Source organism: Rhododendron vialii, chromosome 1a (genome assembly GCF_030253575.1).
Source record: "Rhododendron vialii isolate Sample 1 chromosome 1a, ASM3025357v1".
NCBI classification, from domain to species: domain Eukaryota; kingdom Viridiplantae; phylum Streptophyta; class Magnoliopsida; order Ericales; family Ericaceae; genus Rhododendron; species Rhododendron vialii.
In genome coordinates this window covers 18792133-18808465 of record NC_080557.1, presented here as the reverse complement: position 1 = coordinate 18808465, position 16333 = coordinate 18792133, and the positions used below count along the sequence as shown (strand labels likewise).

At 42.0% G+C, this 16333-nt stretch overlaps 1 non-coding gene and 1 pseudogene across 1 annotated transcript; one reads left to right on the top strand and one right to left on the bottom strand.

Annotated features, from left to right (window-relative positions):
• Nucleotides 1-11463: 11463 nt before the first annotated feature.
• LOC131308593 (small nucleolar RNA snoR100) lies at nt 11464-11572 on the bottom strand. The gene has a single exon (XR_009194492.1). It is a non-coding gene; the product is annotated as a small nucleolar RNA snoR100 (small nucleolar RNA).
• Nucleotides 11573-14059: 2487 nt separating this feature from the next.
• On the top strand, nt 14060-15756 carry LOC131297890 (BTB/POZ domain-containing protein At5g17580-like; annotated as a pseudogene).
• The last annotated feature ends 577 nt before the right edge of the window (nt 15757-16333 follow it).

The window sequence follows — 16333 nt, the reverse complement described above, 5'->3', positions numbered from 1 at the left end:
ATGAATTTTTCGAAATATAACATAGCAAAGAAAGTTTAGGATTATCTACAAGCTCTGTATCTTGAATCAAATTTTGCTAAACGATATGAGCTTGAAATGTCCATCCGAAATACCACCCAAAACAATAAATCGATTCAAGAATTTTATAACGAAATGACTACTTATTGGGATCAGTTAGCTCTCATGGAACCTTCAGATTTGCAGCTACTTGATAGTTATGTCAGATTTCGTGAGGAACTACGACTTGTTCAGTTTCTCATGGCCCTTCGGCCTCAGTTTGAGCCTCTTCGTGGGGCTATCTTGCATCGGTCTCCATTGCCCTCAGTAGACGGTGCTGTTCATGAGCTTATCGCTGAGGAAACGCAGTTCAAAGTGGCTAATCTTGCACCTCCCTCACAGTCTGTCTTTGCTGCTCCATTTGCTCCATCTGGCCAATATCCGACACATCACTCGCCCACTCCAGCATCTCATCCTGTCCAATTTGCGGCCAAGCCAAGGCCTCAAATTCCTGAAGATGAGTGTAACTATTGCCATCAGAAGGGTCATTGGAAGCATCAATGCCCTAACCGTCCCAAGCCAAAAGGACGAAATGTTACTCAGTCCACTGGTCCTCATGCCCCGCATCAGTCTCAGGCACCACAACAGCATTCTCGCCCTCCTGCAGCCTTGGCAGCACCGGCCTCCAGTAGTGCACCTCCAGAGTTTGATTATGAGCAATTTCAACAGTTTCAGGCTTACATGGAAGCCATTCGAGGGGGTTCCCCCCAAGCTTCTGCCATGACTACCACTCACTCAGGTTTGCGTGGTTCTCCCACCTCAGGTATCCAACCCACCACTTGGATCTTTGATTCTGGCTCTTCTCATCATATGACTCCTGATATGTCTCTTCTTAGTAATTGTGTGCCACCTGCTTTTCCTATTAGTATTGCCACAGCCAATGGTTCTCCCATGCATGTTGCTTCTATTGGCTCCATTCTATCTTCTACTGCACCTTCACTATCTATTCCTAATGTCTTTTATGTTCCTCAGTTGTCTTTGAGCCTACTTTCAATCAGCCAATTATCCGACTCTGGTTTTGATGTTGTTTTCTCTTCCTCTGGTTGTGTTGTGCAGGATCGGGATTCCAAGAAGCAGATTGGGGCAGGCCGTAGAGTTGGTGATCTCTATCTTTTGGAGCACTTGCATCTCCCAATAAAACCTTCTTCCACTGCTGCGTCATCTTTTTGTTTAGATCATAAGTCGTCTCCATTTTATCTTTGGCATTCTAGATTAGGACATCTGTCTAGTGAACGTCTAAAACTTTTAGTTAAGTCAGGTCATTTGGGTCATATTTCAGTCAGTAATATTTCAGAATGCAGTGGTTGTAAGTTTGCAAAAATGTCAGCTTTACCTTTTAATAAAAGTACCTCTATTTCTACTTCGCCTTTTCAGCTTGTTCACACTGATTTATGGGGTCCTTCTCCGGTTGCTATTAATGGTGGTTTTGTCTATTATGTCTCTTTTGTGGATGATTTTAGTCGGTATACTTGGGTTTTCTTAATGACACACAAATCTGAGTTCTTTACGATTTATAAGAATTTCCATGCCATGGTTCAAAATCAGTTTTCTACATCGGTTAAAATTCTTCGGTCTGACTTGGGTGGGGAATATTCACTTTCAGAGTTTCATAAATTCCTAGATTCGCTTGGGACTATCCACCAATCATCTTGCACTGACACTCCTGCCCAAAATGATAGAGCTGAAAGAAAACATCGTCACCTTCTTAATACTGCTCGGTCTCTACTCCTATCTTCCTCCGTCCCGTCCTGTTACTGGGGAGAAGCTGTTCTCACTGCAGCCTATCTCCTGAATCGGATGCCCACCCCTCTTCTTTCTGGTAGCTCTCCTTATGAGCGGCTTTATGGTCAGGTTCCTAATTACTCTCTTCTTCGAGTGTTTGGTTCTACCTGTTTTGTTCTCCTCCCCAAGAAAGACCGCACTAAGCTCAGCACCCGCTGTGTCTTAGGTGTTTTTTTTAGGGTATGGCATTAATCAAAAAGGGTATCGGTGTTATGATCCTGTGACCAAAAAGCTTTATGTTTCAAGGCACGTTGTCTTCTTAGAGCGTCTTCCCTATTTTACTCTTCCACCTCGCACTGCTCCAGTAGCCAAAGAAGACTTGATCCATATTGACCCATTTCCTATGGATCTGGATGTGCCTCCCGAAGAGTACACCTCCACTCTTCAGGTATCTGATATTTCTACAGCCCCCTCAGCATCACCTCGTCGTGCTCCGATCACCCAGGTCTACACCCGTCGTCCAACTTCTACAGCTGCTCCCCAATCTGCCTCTGCGGATCCTGATCCGCCTGCCCGCCGGTATCCCGTCCGCGACAATCGTCAACCACCGGTAAAATATGGCTTTACTAATACTTGTTTCTCATCCTCTTATCAATCATTCCTTTCCCGCATTCACACTTATTTTGAGCCTAGGTCCTATAAAGAAGCTTGCAATGATCCCAATTGGATGGATGCCATGCAAGCTGAACTTACTGCTCTTGCTCACAATCAAACTTGGGAGTTGGTTTCACTTCCGGATGGTAAGAATCTAATCGGTTGCAAATGGATCTACAAGGTTAAGACTCATTCTGATGGTTCTTTAGAACGGTATAAAGCCCGCTTAGTTGCTAAAGGGTTTTCTCAGGAGTATGGGATTGATTATGAGGAAACTTTTGCCCCCGTTGCCAAAATGACCACTGTTCGCACCTTGATCTCAGTGGCCGCAGTGCACCAGTGGCCTCTTTCTCAGTTGGATGTAAAGAATGCTTTTCTCAATGGCAATCTCTCTGAAGAAGTTTATATGCGGTCTCCTCCTGGCTTCTCTCATCCTTCCGGTATGGTTTGTCGCTTGCGTCGTGCTCTCTATGGCTTGAAACAGTCCCCTCGCGCTTGGTATTCACGCTTCCAGGATGTTGTTCTTCAGATTGGCTTCACGCCCAGCATGCATGACTCTGCTCTATTTCTCCGTCGCACCTCTCATGGCCTGGTACTTCTCTTACTTTATGTTGATGACATGATCATCACTGGTTCTGATTCTACTGCTATTGCTGAAGTCAAAAGTCATCTCTTCCGTGAGTTCGAAATGAAAGACTTGGGCCCGCTACGTTATTTCCTTGGTATTGAAGTTGCTTCCTCTCCTCAGGGGTATCTTTTGGGACAGTCGAAGTATGTTACTGATATTCTTCACCGTGCTCGTCTCACGGATACGAAGACTGTTGATACTCCCCTTGAACTCCATGCCAAGTTCTCTGCCTCTGATGGTGTCCCCCTTGAGGATCCTACGGAATATCGCGAATTGGTGGGCTGCTTAGTTTATCTTACTGTTACTCGGCCAGATATTTCTTATGCAGTTCACATTGTTAGTCAGTTTGTCTCTGCCCCCCGGACTACGCATTGGGCTGCCCTCTTACGTATTCTCCGTTATCTTCGTGGTACCCTTCATCAGTGCCTTCTGATTTCTTCTACATCAAGCTTAACCCTCCATGCTTATGCTGATGCTGACTGGGCAGGTGATGTCAATGACCGCAAATCTACCTCTGGCCTCTGTGTTTTTCTAGGCGATTCTCTTATCTCTTGGAAAAGCAAAAAGCAATCTGTTGTTGCTCGCTCCACCGCGGAAGCTGAATATCGTGCCATGGCCCATGCTACCTCTGAAATCGTCTGGCTTCGTTGGCTTATTTCCGATATGGGGGTCTCTGTTACTACTCCTACGCCTCTTTACTGCGACAATAAGAGTGCTATTCAGCTTGCCCACAACTCGGTCTTCCATGAGCGCACGAAACACATTGAGATTGATTGCCATTTCATACGTCAGCATCTTCAGTCTGGCACCATTGCTTTACCCTTCGTCTCCTCCACATTGCAGCTGGCTGATTTCTTCACGAAGACCCATACAGCTGCTCGTTTCCGCTTTCTCCTTGACAAACTCTCGATGCTCTCTGCCCTCGCACCTTGAGTTTGAGGGGGGGTGTGAATATATATTCTGTATCTAGAATATATATTCTGTATCTTCTTGTAATATGCTATTTTAGGACATGTATCGTAATCAAATCATAGCATAATCATAGGGTAATCATATCGTAATCATATCATAGCGTAATCATAGGGTAATCATATCGTAATCAAATCTTGTAATCTTCCTTTCTTAGGCATAGCTTTACTCTATTTAAAGATGTACTCACCTCATTGTAATTCATTCAGAAATAATATCAGTATTTTCCGTCTCTGTTTCTCTGTTTTCTATCACATACCTCCTTTTGATTATTTGAAAAGTACGATCAATTTCTAGGTTTTAATTAATCTCAATCAATTGACAAGGGGTGGCTACCTAAGAGCCAGTTTAATCAGTAACAACCCGAGTTTTTAGTCAGCACACATCACTGTCTTTGTGGATTTGACTCTGGACTTACCAGATATTGTGCTACATCGGTCTCAGCCCTACACTTGGTGCAACCCATTATTTTAGGTCTAGGAATCCGTCAAGCATTTTTGGCGCCGTTGCCGGAGACGGTAACATGTGTTAAGAATTTGGGTAGTTATTTATTTATTTATTTATTGTTATTTGTTTTCTTTTTAGTTCTTTTTTTTGAGTCATCATAGGTAGAGTTAAGCAATCCTCCATTGTAGGAAATCAATCACCTCTGAAGCCCAAGTACTACCGGGATAACACCAAGCGTTTAGTCGCCATAGATAGAGAGTCGATCCTCGTAGTTTCGAAAGTGTTAGCCAGTATTGAGTCTTTTAATATTGACAACCTTTTTGTCAATTTAGTAATCGAAACACCAATGGCAGAGCAGAAGTCGATGCATGAGCACATGCATCAGGAGAGGACCACTTCTCTCGAACCAATTGTTTTGCCAACAAAGACGGTGGAGGCACGCAATGTCTTCACTGTCAAACCTGGAACCCACAATGCCCTTCCCCAGTTTTATGGGAAGGAGAATAAGGGTCCGTATGAGCATGTCCGTTATTTCGAGGGGTTGATGCGCACCCTTGCCACCACTTCTCAGTGGGAGAATGCTTGTCTTAAGCTTTTCTCGGTTTCACTCAAAGATAGTGCGAATAAGTGGTTGCGGATGCAGAAGCCAGAGTCTTTCATGACGTGGGCTGCTAACCGAGATTTATTTTACAAGAAATATTTTTCGGAGAGTAAATCGAAGTACTTGACTCGCCAAGTTCAGTCGTATAAGCAGAAAGAGGGCGAGTCGTTTTTAAGGTGTTGGGAGCGGTTCAAGGACTTGTTATTGTCCTTACCGCATCATGGGTTCATGAAACACCAATTGGTGTCATTTTTTCTATTTGGGCTTGAATATTTGGACGGCCCAAAAGATGGAGTACCTCTGTAAAGAGGAGGATTTTCTAGATAAGTCCCCGGACGATGCGTGGGACTTTTTAAATGAGTTGGTCGAGAAACACCAAAGCTGGGAACCTTCCGACCTCAGTGATAGGGCCATGGCTGCACAGGGACCTAGTGGGTCCAACATTTTTCCTTTAAGCGTGCGAGAGCACAATATCCAGTCTCAGCTGGACAAGATGGCTAAACAGTTAGAGGACTTAAAGCTTAAGCAAGTCCATCAGGTGAATGAGGTGAGAGTCGAGGAGGTATGTGCGTTATGTGAGTGTCTGGGGCATTTAGTCACTGCCTGCCCCGCGTTTCCCATTGTTAAAGACGCATACCACAAGTATCAAGTTGAGATGAACGCGATTAGCTAGCATTGGGACCCGTATTCAAATACCTACAATTCAAGGTGGGCCCAAAACCCACTTCTGAGTTGGAGGGATCAAAAAGCCCCGGTGCAACCCCAGGCACCACCTCAGCCACAAGTTCAGCAATTCCGGCCTCCTCAAGGCCAAATGACCCAATTCCGCTACCCACCTCAGAATCAGTAGGGGTTCGGTCCTTCTTTTGGACCACCCCTAAGCATTAACCATCCCCTGCAGACTGATGAGATAATGAAGGCTTTCATGCAGTCTCAAATTAGCTTCACTGAGCAGACTAAGCAGGCAATTGGTGACATTAGGACCCAATTGACCTAGTTGACGGCGGCATTTGGACAAGTCCAGTAGGAGAAGGGAAAGTTTCCTTCTCGACCTCTAGTTAATGCCACCGGTACTCATTTTGTGGGTGATTCTTCAGGCCCGAGCAATTTGAATCCAATTTTGGAAAAGGCTAAGGTGATCGCCACTCTCACAAGTGGGATGGTGATTGACAAGGACTTACCCCCCAAGCAAAAATTGGTGCCACCCCCAGTGCCAGTAGTTGCACTAGTAGTCGTCCCAAACTTGGGAAGTTTTCCCAAGGAGGAGAAAGAGGCGGAGTCCCAAAGTGGAGGTGCCTGCTCCTGTAGCTGCCTCGACTCCGTCGCCACCCATTGCTCTATATCCCCATCGCTTGGTGGCGAAACCCAAGGCCAATGTGAACTTTCAGATGATTGAGTTATTTAAGAAAGTTCAGTTTCCTATCTCTTTGATGGAAGCCATTGACGACATTCCTTAGTTTGCAAAGGTTTTGAAGGATCTATGCACTTCAAAGCGGAGAACTAAGAGTCAGGACAAAGTGCTTCTAACGGGGCAAGTGAGCTCCATTCTTTAGGTCGAGATCCCCACCAAGTGCAAAAACCATGGTTGTCCCACCATTGCTATAGCTATTGCAGGCCAGAAGTTTGATAAGGCTTTATTGGATTTAGGGGCAAGTGTCAACTTGCTCCCATATTCGGTGTACTTGAGGCTTGGCCTAAGCGATCTGAGAGCCACACCAGTCACGCTACAGTTGGCTGACCGGAGTATGAGAGTTCCGAAGGGGGTGGTGGAGGATGTTCTGATTTAGGTGGACGACTTCCTTTTTCCAGTCGACTTCATTGTCCTGGATACGTGCCTGATACCAAAGGTCTTCGAGAAGACTCCTATTATCCTTGGTCGTCCTTTCTTAGCCACCTCCAGTGCCGTCATGAACTGCAAAACTGGAAAAGTTCAAATATCATTTGGGGACTTGAAAATGGAGGTGAATATGTTTAATGTAGATAGCCGAGTAGAGGATGATAAGGAAGTGTATGAGGTGAATTTGATCGACACGCTGGTGCAAGAGTATGTCGATAGTATTTTGTATAAGGATCCTCTAGAGATTGCCTTAACCGCCGAGGAGGCGTCATTCTTAGATTATCCAGAGGTAGGGAGTTTGATAGAGATGTCTGCGGTAGATGATGTGTGTGGCGTTGCTTGGAACCCAATTCTTGAGCCGCTGGGCGCCTCATTGTCTTAAGTTCAGACGGGTAGCTTTTGCGTACCACTCTCTTCACTGAGAAGTGGACCCGGCTCCTAGCGATAGGGGTACCCATCATTGACTTGGGTTTTGGACACAATATTTGTATACTTGTTCTTTTATTTCTTGTTAAGCAATAAAAAAAAAAGAAAATTGGGAAATGAAAAAAATGTAGCATAATGGTCTGATATAGCCACCTGGTCGAAGCTATGTATGTAGTACTTAGGAGGTTGGGTATGACGGCAGGAGCGTAGTTAGCAGCGAGAATTCTGTCTGCACCATCTGACTTTAATGTCCAAACTATGTGGAGATTGATTCACAAACGGAGCGGTGGGTAAGGAATCTGGCAGCCCCAGAGGAAGTGACAACCTATTAGATAATGGCACCACTTCTCAAGATATCGTTGAATCTTATGCATACTGTCCTTCCAGCAAATAGGGAAACACAGTCTTTGGCCAAGGAGAAAAGTAGTACCCGTGTCTTTCGCGTGAAGAAAGTGGATGATTTTTTGTCTTTCATTTTATTTCTTACCTTGTTTATTTCTTTTAGTTATTTTTCTTGTTTTCTTGTAGGCTAACATTTTGCAAGTTATTCAATCCAAGTTGGGGGATCTCCCTCTCTCTATAGTTTACTCTGCTTAGCCCCTCCTTTTCGAGGTGATATCTCTCCTCTCTTTTATGTTTCTGTCTTATCTTTATTTTTCATGCTTTCAATGCGGACATTGAATAGTTCAAGTTGGGGGGAGGTATCACTTTGTTCTTTATTTTGTTAGATTCAATAAAATAAAAAAAAAGAAAAAAAAAGGGGGAAAACATTTGAAAAAAATTGGAAATACTTGTTGGATCTTTTCTAATTGAGACTTGGAGATTGCGATGTTTACTTGTTGGTTGCTTGTGCTGAGAATTTGTGAGCATTCCTTGAATATTTATGTTGCATCATAGTTCTTTTTGCTAGTTTGGAGATAGAAATTTATCCCGGCATTCACTTTTAGCATCTTTGCACTGTAAGTAGCTTGGACCTTGACTGCTTGTGAGTTGTGACATGAGTGCTTTCAATGGCTAGATTAGTGGTGACTTATGCCTATGTGAGCTTTAGTGCCTTACCTTTCTTTGGAGTGGTGTCACATAAATTCTTCGTTTGTCGAAAAAAAAAAAGGCTTTATCATTGTTGATCTCATTTTCTTTTGTCGTCAAGTGTTGAGACGTAATACATGCCTGCTATTTTATTCTTTGGGATTGGACCGTTACTTGGTTGTATTGCCCCGAGGAGAGGATAATAGGCCATCTTTGCTAATTGAGCCGGTTCGTTTCTTTTTCTTAAATACTTATCCTTGCGAGCCACATTGAGCCTCTTGCATGAGCCTTTTTCTTGTTAAGCTTCACCAGCCATATTGTGTCTTGAGAATGACAAGCTAATCATGTGAAGGTTGATTTTTTAAGAGAATAGGGTAAGTGTATTCGAGAATGTTGTACTCGAGTTGCGGTGTTCTTCCCCATGCTAAAAAAAAGAGGTTGAAACTTGAATGGAAAAAAAAGAGAGGAAGACACCAATATACTTGTTGCAAGAAAGAAAAAAGTTGTTTCATCGTGGAATTGTGTGAAGGGTGAAGAATATGAGGGATATGGTGGAGTTGAAAAGAGTTGAAAGAGGGCGCACATTGTTATACTTGCCCTACGTTGTTTTGGCCTAGTTTCAGACACTTGCTTATGATTTATCCTAACCTTTGAAGCACTTTTCTTTACCTAACGATATAGCCGAATAAAAGTCCTATTTGATCTAAGGGGCAATGGGTTGTGGTTTGATGGATCATGTGTCTACCTTAAAAAGCTTTCTCTTTGTGTCTAAAGTGTGCAAGGTACTTTGATTCTTTATTGCATAACTTCTGCTCGCACACATTGAGAGTTTCATTAAATGCACCAAGTTTCGAGCGTTTTCTTTTGTTGAGTGCATAAAACGGTGAGAATTGAAGCCGAGACTCGGTCCGGAGAGAGTACTTGGTTGTGGTTCACTTGTTGTTAAGGTCCTTGCTCACACACACGCTAAGCTTGGGTGCCATGATCTATTTCTATGTTTTGATTGCCTCTAGAACTATTTTCGCATATGCTGTGTTCTTGGCATTGGTGTATCAAAGAGTTGCATTGCAGTTTCTTTTCGGGTTTCATGTGAAAGGATTCTTGGTGTTTTGTGGGTGATCACTGCTGAAAACCCTCACGAGACTTTTCGTCCTATCGGGGTCGCATGGGGGTTTAAAAGAACTATCAGTTTTAATTTGTTTTCTTTAGTTGCATTTTATTTTCTTTGCTCGGGACTAGCAAAGTGTAAGTTGAGAGGTGTGATAGGCGCGTAAATGTTCACATTAACGCCCCCTAATTTATCCTTGCTAAGTCTATTTATATCATTAGTCGGAGCTTAATGCTTGACTTTTGTATTGTAGGCGTTTGGAGGCTTTATACGTTAAAACCGTAAATTAAAGTTACGTGGATAGAGCTAAAAGAATTGATTATGGATTGGGCCTTACTAGTTTTGCTCCTACTGCGCACATAGTTTCGGAAGTGAAAGTGGTAGCAAAATAGCACAGAAGTGATGCATGTTTTGGTGGGCCCAATAGGAGTAATATTTTTGATATTTTGACTAAGTCTTTCACCTAGGAAAAGAATGGGGCCTAAGCCAATTTCTCGGCAGTAGGCCATGTTTGGAAAAAAAAGGTTTTTGCAAGAGACTTTTTGGTCCACTCATGAAGGAGTTGTTTGTCGGCTACTGTAGCATATAAAAGCATCACGCACAAACAGAGGCAAGGGGATTCGAACGGTAGAAACGAAGAACGGGGCTGCCGCGAGATTCAATATTGTTTAGTTTTCAAGTTTTGTTCAATTACTTGCACTCTGGTAACTCGTTTTAATTTCAGTTCTTTATAAAAGTTATTTGTTGATATTTGATTAGTTGATATTTCTTGTTTATTTTTCATCTCGCGTAATAGAAGAATGTCTTGAATTAGGGTTTCTTTTATTTATTGCTTAATGATGAGTGAGTAGTCGTCGGGGTAGGGTCGTGGGGTGATTAGCACACCGTGGCTAGATTGGATACGTTCTGCTCCTATTTTCTGACATAAAAATTGAAAGGGCAATTTTAGGTTAATTAAGAACATTCGTGAGACAAACCTGGGCATTGTCGGAGCTCATGTGAACAGGGGAATGGGGGTCCAAAACTCATTCTCCCTTGCGCATGGGTAAACGGCGACCATAAGGGGCTTGTGGGGTATCTTTTTCAATCTAAAGTTGAATGTTTTTAAGAACACTGAATGGAGCAAGTTAATCCGGTCTGGTTATGAGTGCTATGAATCCTACGACCGTACCTCATTTTGATTATTTGAAAAGTACGATCAATTTCTAGGTTTTTATTAATCTCAATCAATCGACAAAGGGTGGCTACCTAAGAGCCAGTTTAATTAGTAACAACCCGAGTTTTTAGTAAGCACACATCAATGTCTCTGTGGATTTGACTCTGGACTTATCGGATATTGTGCTACGTCGGTCTTAGCCCTACGCTTGGGACAACCCATTATTTTAGGTCTAGGAATCCGTCAAGCAGTCTTTAATGTCGTCTCCTGATGCTTAAGTTCAGACAACTTACTGCCTTTCTCTAGACTTTACACTGAAGCCTGATAACCAAGTCTAGATCGGTCACTGGCTGACCTTTGCATATCCAGAATGTCATCAAAGGATTTAGAACTTGCATTTAAGCACTCAAAGAAGATATTAGCATTAGTCAATTCAGTAGTTAATTCTTTTATTTTAACTTTGTTTACCACATTTTGCTCTTCAAACATGTTGACTTTCTCCCGAAGTTGAGCCACTACACCCGTGAGTTGATTACTCTCCTGAGTAATACACTCAAGAGTCTCTGACAGCTCCCTTGCCGAAGACAAGGCTTTAGCCAATTCAACATTGGCTGCCTCACTATTACTAGCCAGTTTGATGTTTTGCTTGGTGAGTTTCAAACTTTCTTCATATAATTTGTCGTAAGCCCCTTTTACAACAACAAAACCCATGTAGTCCCTTATCATTGGGGGTATGAGCGGGGGAGGATTGGAGATAGACCTAACCTTTGGCAATATGCACAAAGTGGATACTCTCAGAATACCACTGAAATAGTGATCTCCTTATACTTGTTTTGCTGTGGAACCATGCCCCCAAATCAAAGCCAAATGGCGTCAGAGAGGGCCTGGCCTAGAGACCTAATTCAATTTCTGTGCACATTACCATGCTTCCTTCATTGATAGTCCAGAGCAACGGTATGCACGTTGTCGTAAGCCTCTTTTAACTCATCAAAATCCACAGCCTCCTCTTTGATGTCATTGTCATGCATTCCCTAATTCCTCAATTTACCTTAGTTTTCTCCTTTTCTTGATGATTGGCTATGAAAGCTAGGAAATTCTTTTCATTACTCTCCTCATCTTTTTCACTATTCAACTTCTCACTATCCGAATCATCATCCCATGTCTTCACACTGAATACTTTCTGATTTGATTTTTTGTTAGCACAATCCTGAGCGATGTGTCCATAATCATGACACTCATAACACTTTGGCCCCGAGGGTGGTCCCTTTAACCCTTTTCGATCCGTACTATTTGAGGACTCAAATTTTCCTTTTCCTTTCTTACCATTATTCTCATTCTCATTGTTCTTTTTCTTAAAGATACGTCTGAAATTTTTTGTAAACAAAGCCATAGCTTCCATATCGTAATTCTCATCACTGTCTGAATCATTAGCTTCATTGTTTTTGCTAGAAAAAGCAATTTGTTTTTCTGACCCTTTAGTAGTAGTTTTCGTAAGAAATATATCTTGATCAAAATGACTAAGTTCATAATTCTGAAAATGACCTACTATTTCTTCTACTGACATCTCAGGTAATTTTCTCATACTTTCAAGGATATCAACTTTAGTTTTAAAACATACAGGAAAAGATCGCAAAATTTTCTTAACAAAACGAAAAGGAGCAATAGGCTCACCCAAGGTATAGCTGGTGTTGACAATATGGTTGAGTTTGGCATAGAATTCGTCAAAAGTCTCTTCTTCCTTCATGCGTTTGCTGGTGACACGTTGCAACTTACCCTACTTTACTGTGTTAGTTCCTTCGTGGGTTGTTATGAAAATATCCTAAGCTTCTTTGGCGGTTTTGCATGCGGATATTCAGTGAAACTCCTTTGTATCCACATGGTTAAACAATACATTCAAAGCCCTACTGTTTGTTGCATGCTATGCTTTCTCAGATGGTGAATACTTCACACCAGCCTTAGGTCCAGTTACTCCTTCAATGGTTTCGGTTGGCGGTACATATTTCACTTCACAAGTAGCCCAAATGTCTTCATCAATGGCCTTCAGATAGGCCTCCATTTTTTCCTTCTAGTGATCAGAGTTAGAATGATCTAGTACTGGAGGATGATTTGTATTCAACTCCATTAAAAATCAAGGATCTGCTATGAATTAGACAATTCCAACAATATAGCGACCCGCTCTGATACCAAATGAAATATCTAGGTTGATGCTAGACATAGAATTACCTCTTCACTAGATAACTTCAACCACAACAGCAGAACCCATGTAGAACCCATGTAGTCCCCAATCATTGGGGGTATGGGCGGGGAAGGATTGGAGACAGATTTAACCTTTGGCAATATGCACAAAGCGGTTGCTCTCAGAATACCACTAAAACAGTGGCCCCCTATATCTATTTTGTTGAGAAACCATGCCCCCAAATCAAAGTCAAATGGCATCAAAGAGGGTAGGCCTAGAGACCCAATTCAATTTATGTGCACAAAGATTACATGGAAAACCCCAATACGGGTAAAAACCACAAGAAGGAATCATGCACTAAAACCTTTGTACGATTACAAGTAAACTTAATAATGACTGTGTATCCTCACCACGAGTCCTAAGAACTACTTGCCAAATCCACGTTCATCGTACCCTTGCATGATCACTGAATCCTGAATCCTCAAGCCTTCCAAAAACTCTTTCAAACTCCACGAAAGAATGCAAATCAAAGATTGTTGATGAACTTACCCTCTTGAAGTTGAAAGATTAACACCAGGACACCGGAGGTCTTTAATGCTCTTCAAGATTTCACGAAACCAATCTCGTAAATATGTTTTGTGATGTAAGCAAGAGCTTTTCAAAAAACATTGTTGCGCTCGTCAGGAGTAAACAATAAATGAGATCTCGAGATCAAATTATTTATGACCTAATGACTCGATATTTGTTTAAAGCCCTAAAATCCATTTCAGCCAAAAAACTGAACCGACCCAATAAGAACTTGATTATGCTTGAGCAAAATACCCTGTTTTCCAACTCTTTCACGAACCGGCCCAATAAGAACTCGACTACCATCTGCCGCACTCGAATACAAAAATTGAGATTCCTTTTCACATCCTAGCACAGAATCTCTATCAACCAAAACAATACACTCAAATGTGTGTTTTTGTCATGAAAGTGCCAACCAAAAAGGGAGCTCGACCTATGGAGCTTCAAGAAACTTGGGAAAATCATCCTCTTGGTAAATACAAGTTCCCCCTCCTCATTTCTCAAAACAACTTAGGTCTAAGACCTAATTTTTCCACATTTTTCAAGTTGTCAAAATCGAAATTCTCTTTAAATATCCAGCTGCATATACGCTGTGTACCCTTCATTTTGGACAGAGTAAGAATAAACTACCTCCACATCTTCTTTTTCGTTCTTTTTTTTGGTGGCAGAGAGGAATGGGGAAATGGTTGTTTCCCGTTACAATAATTTTGCAATTTTTGGAAAAGTTTTTTGTTGTATGACATCCCAGGAACTTATGGCTGCAAAATCAGGCAAAATATTCAAGTTACTCAAAGAGAATCCAAATGGAGACATCTCTCGTTTACTGATGGACATCCCTACTGATCCAAAAACTTGTGAGCTTTTAGTGAGATTCTACCATGGCCTTGAACTAAAAACTGTCACCTGAAAATTGTCTTCCCCTCATATGCCTAGCTAACTACCTTGGGATGACCCAAAAACACAGCACCGATAATCTACCAAAGAAAGCTTTAATGTACTTGCAACAGAGAATCCTCCCTAGCTGGAATGATTTAGTTAAATCCCTGAGGGCCTCAGAAAAAGATCTTCAAGAAACTGTGAAACTAGGCTTGGTTGATGCCTGTTTTGAGTCCATTATTGGGATGGCACTGGTTAACCCTCACCTTCTTGGGGAACCGATAAGGAATCCAAACAACAATAATGTTTTGATGGTAGTAATAGTGAGGAAATGAAAAATAGGTATAGGCCAAACGCAAGGAGGCGGCTTTTTGTTCTTGATCTGCAGTCAAGAGGATTTAAATACACTCTCTCTCCAGCTTTATGAGCGCATCATTAGGGGAATGATTCATTGAAAAGTCCCACCAGTATATGTGGCTGCATCTATCTGTCGATACGCAAAAAAAAGGGGGTTTTCTCTAGCAGCACAAGAGGGGATCATGTATTGATTTACAGAAGGAACTCGCGGAGAGAAGTTATTGAAGCAACGGAGAGACTTTTGCCTCACGAGCAAGGACTCCTTTGCACACTCTTGTTTGAAATGCTGAATTCTACTATAATATTGGAAGCTAGCTCAAATGTAAACAAGGGCTTGAGATTAGGATTGGAAAACAACTAGACCAGGCGACAATCAAAGACCTCCTGATACCATCCCGACGGTATGCCAAAGAAGTGGGATACGACAAGGAATGCGTTAAGAGGATTTTGAAAGAGTTTTTACTGCAACTATGCTCGTTCAGACATTTCGGGACTAATCACGGTAGCTGAACTGGTTGAAGATTTCTTGGTTGAGGTTGCAAGTGACGTGGATTTGAACACAAAAACATTAACGTTACTCGCAGAGATGTCGATTTCAGCATCTGTAGGAACGCAAAGGAGCTTTGACGGATTATACAGAGCGATTGATGTCTACTTGGATAAGCATAGGTTTTTGACAGAGTCGGAGAGAGAAGACATGTGTAGCATTTTGGATTGCCATAAATTGTCCCTAGAAGCTCGCGAACACGCTTCACGAAACGATAGGCTTCCGTTGCGAGTGGTGGTGCAAGTACTTTTTGTGGGGCAGTTGTGCTTGAGAGAGACTTTGACAAAGGAAGGGAGGGTTGCGACGATAGGTTGAGAAAGGTGGCGGCGAGAGATGAAGAGGAAGAAGCGGTTGGGGTGGCAGGTGGTTGTGAGGAGGAAGTGAGGATAGAGATGGAGAGAATGGGAAGCAAGGTGATGGAGTTGGAGAGAGAGTGCGATATGATCAAGACAGAGATTTAGAGTTGTTGTTGTGGCAAACCAAGGAAGGAGAAAGCTGGAATGTGGAGGGAAATGAAGAGGAAGTTTGGGTGCACCACCAGTGTGATCAACTGTGATTGCCATGTGAAGAGGCACAAGAAAGTTCATCCAAGACATTGACTGTGCAAATCAATTTTACCTCAATTTAACTTATTCATTTATTTTCTTGTTTTGCTTTTGCCTTCCTTTAATGTGATGTTAGACCACCAACTAATAGAATAGGTTTTCTTTTTTGTGTTTTGCACCAGGGATTTATCATCTGTGTATTTGAATCTTGAGTATTTAATTTTGCAGCATAACCTTTAGCGGTTGTCTAGTAAGTAAGATTTGATCCGAAGTAGACCCAGTCAACATCAATTCGAGGTAATAAGTATGTTTCGTATCTAGTACCTACACTCTAATCCATATTAAACCGAGGTAACATCGAATCCATATGTTCCAAAATCAATCGAGGCAACAAATTTTTATCAATAATGGACTTATAAGATAAATTGGATCTTTTTTCTGAGTCGGAGCAACATATATTTAGACCAATCAAAGATACTTGGTCTAACAAGATTTTGACAAGTTCCATTCTCAGTAACCAGTAGCCCTCTAATTGGAATCACTATTTTAGTGACTACTAACCTTATACTAGAAGCTACATATTGTGGCCAGTAGTCTCGTTAACCTTCTAGGAAGCACTATTACAAGGCTA